The following is a 5,725-nucleotide window of genomic DNA, read 5'->3' on the forward strand; positions in this document are numbered from 1 at the left end:
GCGCCTCCCAGCCACCCCCGCCTGGCTCCGCCAGCGCCGTGGCCGTGGCCGTGGCCGTGGGTGGTGGGTGGCCCGTGGCCCTCCAGCTTCAGGCCACCGCTGCCTGGCTCCTTTAAGCCTGGACCCTTGGGCACGTCCCTGCGCGCCTCCCGGCCGCGTCCCCTTTGTGCAGCTCCCCCGCGCCGGGGACGCCAGAAGTTTATCTGGCGTCGCTGCGGATTTCCTCTCCTCACGTCCACACCACAATGGGGGGATGACGGTCCCGGCCCGCCACCCGGACACAGCTCCCGGGCCCCTGGCTTTTTGTTTAACAACAAAGGGCTGGAGTTACCATGGCAGGAGAAGCCCCCGGGGAGACGGGAAAGCAAAGAAGGGCGGCAGCTCCTAGGCTTCAGTGGCCCATTTTCTTACTCCCTTCTTCTGGCCCCTGTAGGATTCCCATCTATCGCCGTGTGCAAGTGTCGGCAACAGGCAGACCAGGCGTCCTCGCCGCCGGGGGGATTTATCCAGTTCCTTCATTTTGTTTCCTGACAAATATAAACAAAAGGGGAAGCCTTGAATGTAGAAGCCCCGCGAAGTTCAACATTGCTTCCAATGCGGCAGAGACTTGAGCTGAAGCTGCTTAAGCCAAGTTTGTCCTCCTTTTTTTACATATGGTAAGGTGGTCCAAAAGTGATGGAAAAGGGACTCTAGCAATGGGGTTGGTCAACAGTCATAACAGCATAAGCATTGCCATCTAGGGCCATCTTGCCCTGTGTCCCACAGGGGTGGTGAGTGGATGCTGAAAGGGGGAGGGAACCAGGTATGACCTGGGTTTTTTCCCCACTGTTCCTCTGTCACTTGCATCTTCCAGCATTTAAAGTTCACGGAGTCCTAGATGGAAGCTGTCTCCCTAACGCTCATGCTCCAAATCTGCTGATGCTTTCCTCCGAGAACATGTCCAGTCCCTTTTTGGATCTAGCTAAACTGTCAGCTGTCACAACATCTGGTGGCAATGAGTTCCCCACTGCAAATACAGGCTGCATGAAAAAGAATGTCCTTTTCTTAGTTTTAAAGTTACTGCCTACTAGTTTTATTTTGTGACCTCTTGTTCTTGTGCTGTGAAAGGGACTATTTACTTTCTTTGCCATTTAGTATTTTGTAAACCATTATCATGTCCCCCCTCAAGCATCTCTTTCCTAAATTGAAGAGGATGGTCAAAAAGAAGACCTCTATGCATTTGGATATTTCCAAGTGTGTATCTGTTTGTGAAGGGTGTGTTCTGTTACAGATGTGGTTTGGTATTTAGCTATCAGGTGCCAACACGATGAAAAGGCTGAAAAGCTCAAAAAGTTCTGGTTTTTGACAGAAAATAAAACCAACCCTGATTTTCAGGTCAGTTTAAAAATACCTTTGCTGTGCCACAATTTGATGGACAGTTTTGTTCATTATAAATTAAATGTAATTTATCCAGTTAGCTGAACAGAGTTGACCAAGCAAAATGAGGAGCTTATGAAAGTCTGCCAAATAGTTATAATTCCATAAGGAAGAACATTTTCAAAATTGAAGATTTTTCTCGAGTTCTAGTTTGTTTGTTTTTGGGGGGCACTCTTGTTATTGCATGCCATAAACATTAGGAAGAGCAGCATTCACATTGTTTCACTTGTAGGGAGCCCTTGGTTTTGATGATGATATAGAGTAGTGGGGGCCAACCTTTCTGCACAAGCCACAAATCAGCCTTGTACCCTCCCTGAGTGTCACTCCAATCCCCCTCCCCTGCCTGATTGGATGCTCTGCTTTCTGCTCTCTGTCCTAACTACCACCGTGCTGCCTGTCCCCTCCCCACTGTGCCATGTACTGCCCAGACTGCCTATGCCACTTGTGGCACCCATGCCACAGGTTGGCCACACCAGCTGTAGAGAATCCTATGAGAGAAATGCCTTTTATAATACTTAGTGTAAAGAAAAGAGAGAGAGAGAGAAATGATTTTGTAAATGAGGCTAACAAAAATTAAGCTCTTTAAATGTAATGAAATAGAACTTTTCCTGATTTTTTGAGAGCTGAGTTTCAATTTTGCAAAAAAAGGCAGAACATTATACTTCCACTTTAGAAACCACTCCTCTGCGTACTGAAAACTCCCATTCACTTCTGGCCTGTGTATTAGTGATATCTTGTTTATTTGTCAACATGACTAAATGTTGCCATTGATGCATAAAGGCAGATTCTTAACACCTGTGTTTTCTGAATCATTTCCTTTCTAGGTCCTACCCTGTTCTTTCTAAATTGCATGGCAGCTCTTGCCTTGGTCTTCCTGCAAGTCTTAGCATTTAAAGGCAGCCATTGGACACCTTGCATGCAGGTTTAGATTTCACAGTGGTATTTGCTTTGTCCTCTTAAGCAGTTTTAAATAGAAACGTTTTGATCCTAACACTTAACATCTTGTATATATATGGTGCCTCAGACCAGGCCAGTCTGCTTTTCACTAATGAGGGAATTCAAAATACTTTTGAATTTCCTCATAATGCTGCTTATTTACTTGCCCAGGACTTTCTGGAAACTGAGCCTTTTATTAGCTCAGGATGGATTCCCCAAAATCTGGGCATCTGAAATCACTCGTCAGTGTTGAAAATGTTGTTTCATATGAATGGGTGCCTGTAGTGAGGGAGCAAGTCAGTAGGTGTGAGAAAGTTAAGCCATGTTATGGTGATCAGTACAGGCTTGTGAGGAGATGGAGTAGAACAATGCGGGGCCCAACCTTTTGGCAGGCCTGGCACAAATTAGCCGCACACCTTTGCTGAGTGTCACTCCCATGGTTTTCTCTCCAATTTGTTTTCTGTTTCCTGCCCTGCGCCCCTACCTGATCTGCTGCTGTTCTTTCTGCCCCCCTGGCTTATGTTCCCTGCCTGATTTGCTGCTTTGCTTTCTGCTCCCTGCCCGATTTGCTGCTGTGTTGCCTGTCCCTTCCCTAACCCCCAGAGTTAGGGACACACAGAGACTGCCCATGTGTGCGCCCTAAGCTGGCGCTACCCCTGGAGTAGAAGGTGTGGGGACTGCTGGAGAAGCTGAACGTCATGTCTATCTTTGAGCAGTGCCAGTGACCTAGTAACACCACGGGTTGCTTCCAGACTCAGTCAAAGCTAGTCCCTCTTAATTGGAGGAAAGGAGTGCTGTGCAAACTAAGACTTTTGAATGCAAGGGGGAATAAAAGGGATAATTGTGGGTGGGGGGCTGGGAGCTGATGACATACATCAAGCCAACCCAGGGCTGTGTATTTGATTCTAGTGCTTTTCGGAAAACTTATTTCATTGCAAAAACATTTTGATAAAAATATTTTTTATTTTAGTGTTTTATTACTTTTGGGCTTTCCTTAACCCCAAATCTGAAAACCAATTACAGCTGCTAAAAAACAAAAAATGTTGTTTTCAGCAAACCCAAGAAAATCTCTTAGTTGAAAAGCAACTTTCTATTTAAAGTGATTTGACTGAAAAATTTCAACTAGCATTGAATATTTGGTAGGGACATTGGTATCACTGTTGTTACCTACCAAAAGAAGCATCTTTAAACTGTCCAGGGCTCTGCAGGCTCCAGGCAGACATTCTAAATCAGATTTTCCTCACTATCTTCACCACATGTAGTCAGGTGCCTGATAGAAAGATGTAACCAGCTAGAGAATGTCTTAAAACAATATAATCAGGAGAAAGATATAAACTTTCATTAATATAACTTTAATTATGAATTAAAATCATTTAATATAATCTAAGGGAGAACTTGTCAAGCCTGCTTCAAGATCCTGGGTAAGGGACTAACTTGGAATCAAGAAACCTTTTGTCAAGTTTGACAATAAAGTGGTTTAGTCCCATCTGAAATAACTTACAGATTTCAAGCCCCAACTGCTTGAGAAATGATTTGAGAAGATTCTGCTTTAAGTAATCCAATTTTTGTCTTCTCTTCTGGCTTTGCTAACTAAGTCAGGTATTTAATGTTGCGTTAACATAATTTGTTGAAGTTTAATTTATTTCATTGTGTAATTATTTCTTTCTAAAGAAAAAGAAATCTCCATGAGTGTCTAAATAACACCATGCTGCTTAGAGAATTGCTAATATTAAAGTCACAATGACTTACACAGTTGTACTGATTATTATTCAAATTATAGGAAAAAGTTTGCTCACGTATAAAGACTAGGGGCAGATCCAGGGGGTGCGCTGGTACAGTTGCACCACACCACCCCCTCTGCTTTGATTCCTGCTCCACACAAAAGTTTAAAACGAACTGGCTGGCAGTGACAGCAGCATTTGTATTCAGGTAGCAGTGAGAGAGTCAGTTGACTTTGAGGGTCATTAAAATCTACCTGATTCCTTCTAAACTCATCATTCCACAGGTATTAATGACCCTCTCTCTTTTTTTTTAAATGGTCTTGATATTTCATTAATCAAGCTAGCCTTTCTCATGCAATTCTGCTGTCTGTTAGCTGTTCCTGCTAAGGTAGCTCTTATTTAACAGCCTTACAGACTGTTTTGAATGCGTTCCAATAAAGTTATTTGTTCTTGCATCAATCTTAAACTTAGTACTATAGCCCCAGGCTTCTTCTAGAAACGCTTCTAGGTTCTTTTTTACCTGAGGAAAAATGTGTTGCTTTATATGTGATGATGTACTCTACCACGTGCACCCCCCTTGTCAAAATCCTAGATCCACCTGTGATAAAGACATTAAGGACCTCTTTCTTCTTTTATTAGTCATTTGGAATTTTGCTACTGACTTTAGTGGGAGCAGCAGTTGGGGTCAGATGATCAAAACAGGCAAAGATTCATCCAAATTTAGTAGTCCATTGAGCTAGCATGGTTAAAGCAGACAAGTTTTTGTAGCCAATGGCATACAAAGGATTAATATATTACCTCCAGTTGCCTTTGATACCTCTGCCCAAATGATCAGTTATTCATTCATAGCTGGGTTGCGTAGGGTGGCATTTGGCAGAAGTCTGGAGCAAGGTTTGATCTTGCATCTCTAGAGCTGCAATGAAGTGTGTTCCCCCTCAGTATCATGTAATGATCCACTACAGATAATGGATATGCTAACTTGCCTTTCAGGTGGGTGGCACTAGCAGGGAGTAATTTCATATTTACTGGAATTTTATTTAAAAAATCCACCATTTGGTTCTTTCAAAAGTTCCAAACATCACAACTCCCACTATGCTCACCATTTAAAACAAAGATATTAGCGTCTTGTCTGGATCAACCACTTACATAAGTACTGAACATATCTGTTACATGAAGCAAAGTATAAATCAAGTACCGTCCCTCTACAAATAAGAAGAGCTAATTTTTTATGTGTATATAGATTATATCAGTCTTAAAAATGTTAGCAATGATGGCACTTTGGGTTATACTTTTATTATTCCTTTATTCTACAAACTGTGGCCTGTAAGGAGGAAAGTGTTACTTTCTAGTTGAAAATATCCATACATTTTTCCTGGTGTAATGGGATTACTGTTTTATAAGATTACTGCAAACTTTAAAAAAAACTCTTGTGCCAACTGGGAAGCAAGAGCAGAAAAGATCCTTTATACGAAGAAGTTACAAATCATGAAACAACCACTTCTTTAACTTTTTTTTTTTCTCTGTGGCTACACCATAGCTTAGTTTTTAAGTAATTTTTCAGAGCAGGGAACTAGGTTAGGTGTGAGCCAGAACAGCTCTCTTTAGATATTTTGTTTCCAATTCCAGTTATGACTGATAGAATTAAAACTATA

General features: G+C 42.3%; 1 protein-coding gene across 1 annotated transcript in view; it reads left to right on the top strand.

Annotated features, from left to right (window-relative positions):
- The first annotated feature begins 356 nt into the window (after positions 1-356).
- LRRC8C (leucine rich repeat containing 8 family member C) overlaps positions 357-5,725 on the top strand; it is a 44,259-nt gene continuing 38,890 nt past the window's right edge. Inside the window, exon 1 of the mRNA XM_019501579.1 lies at positions 357-656. The gene's annotated coding sequence lies outside the window, so the exon portion shown is untranslated. The remainder of the gene's footprint in view (positions 657-5,725) is intronic.

This window comes from Gavialis gangeticus, unplaced genomic scaffold (genome assembly GCF_001723915.1).
Source record: "Gavialis gangeticus isolate Ggan-Ray unplaced genomic scaffold, GavGan_comp1, whole genome shotgun sequence".
Classification (NCBI taxonomy): domain Eukaryota; kingdom Metazoa; phylum Chordata; order Crocodylia; family Gavialidae; genus Gavialis; species Gavialis gangeticus.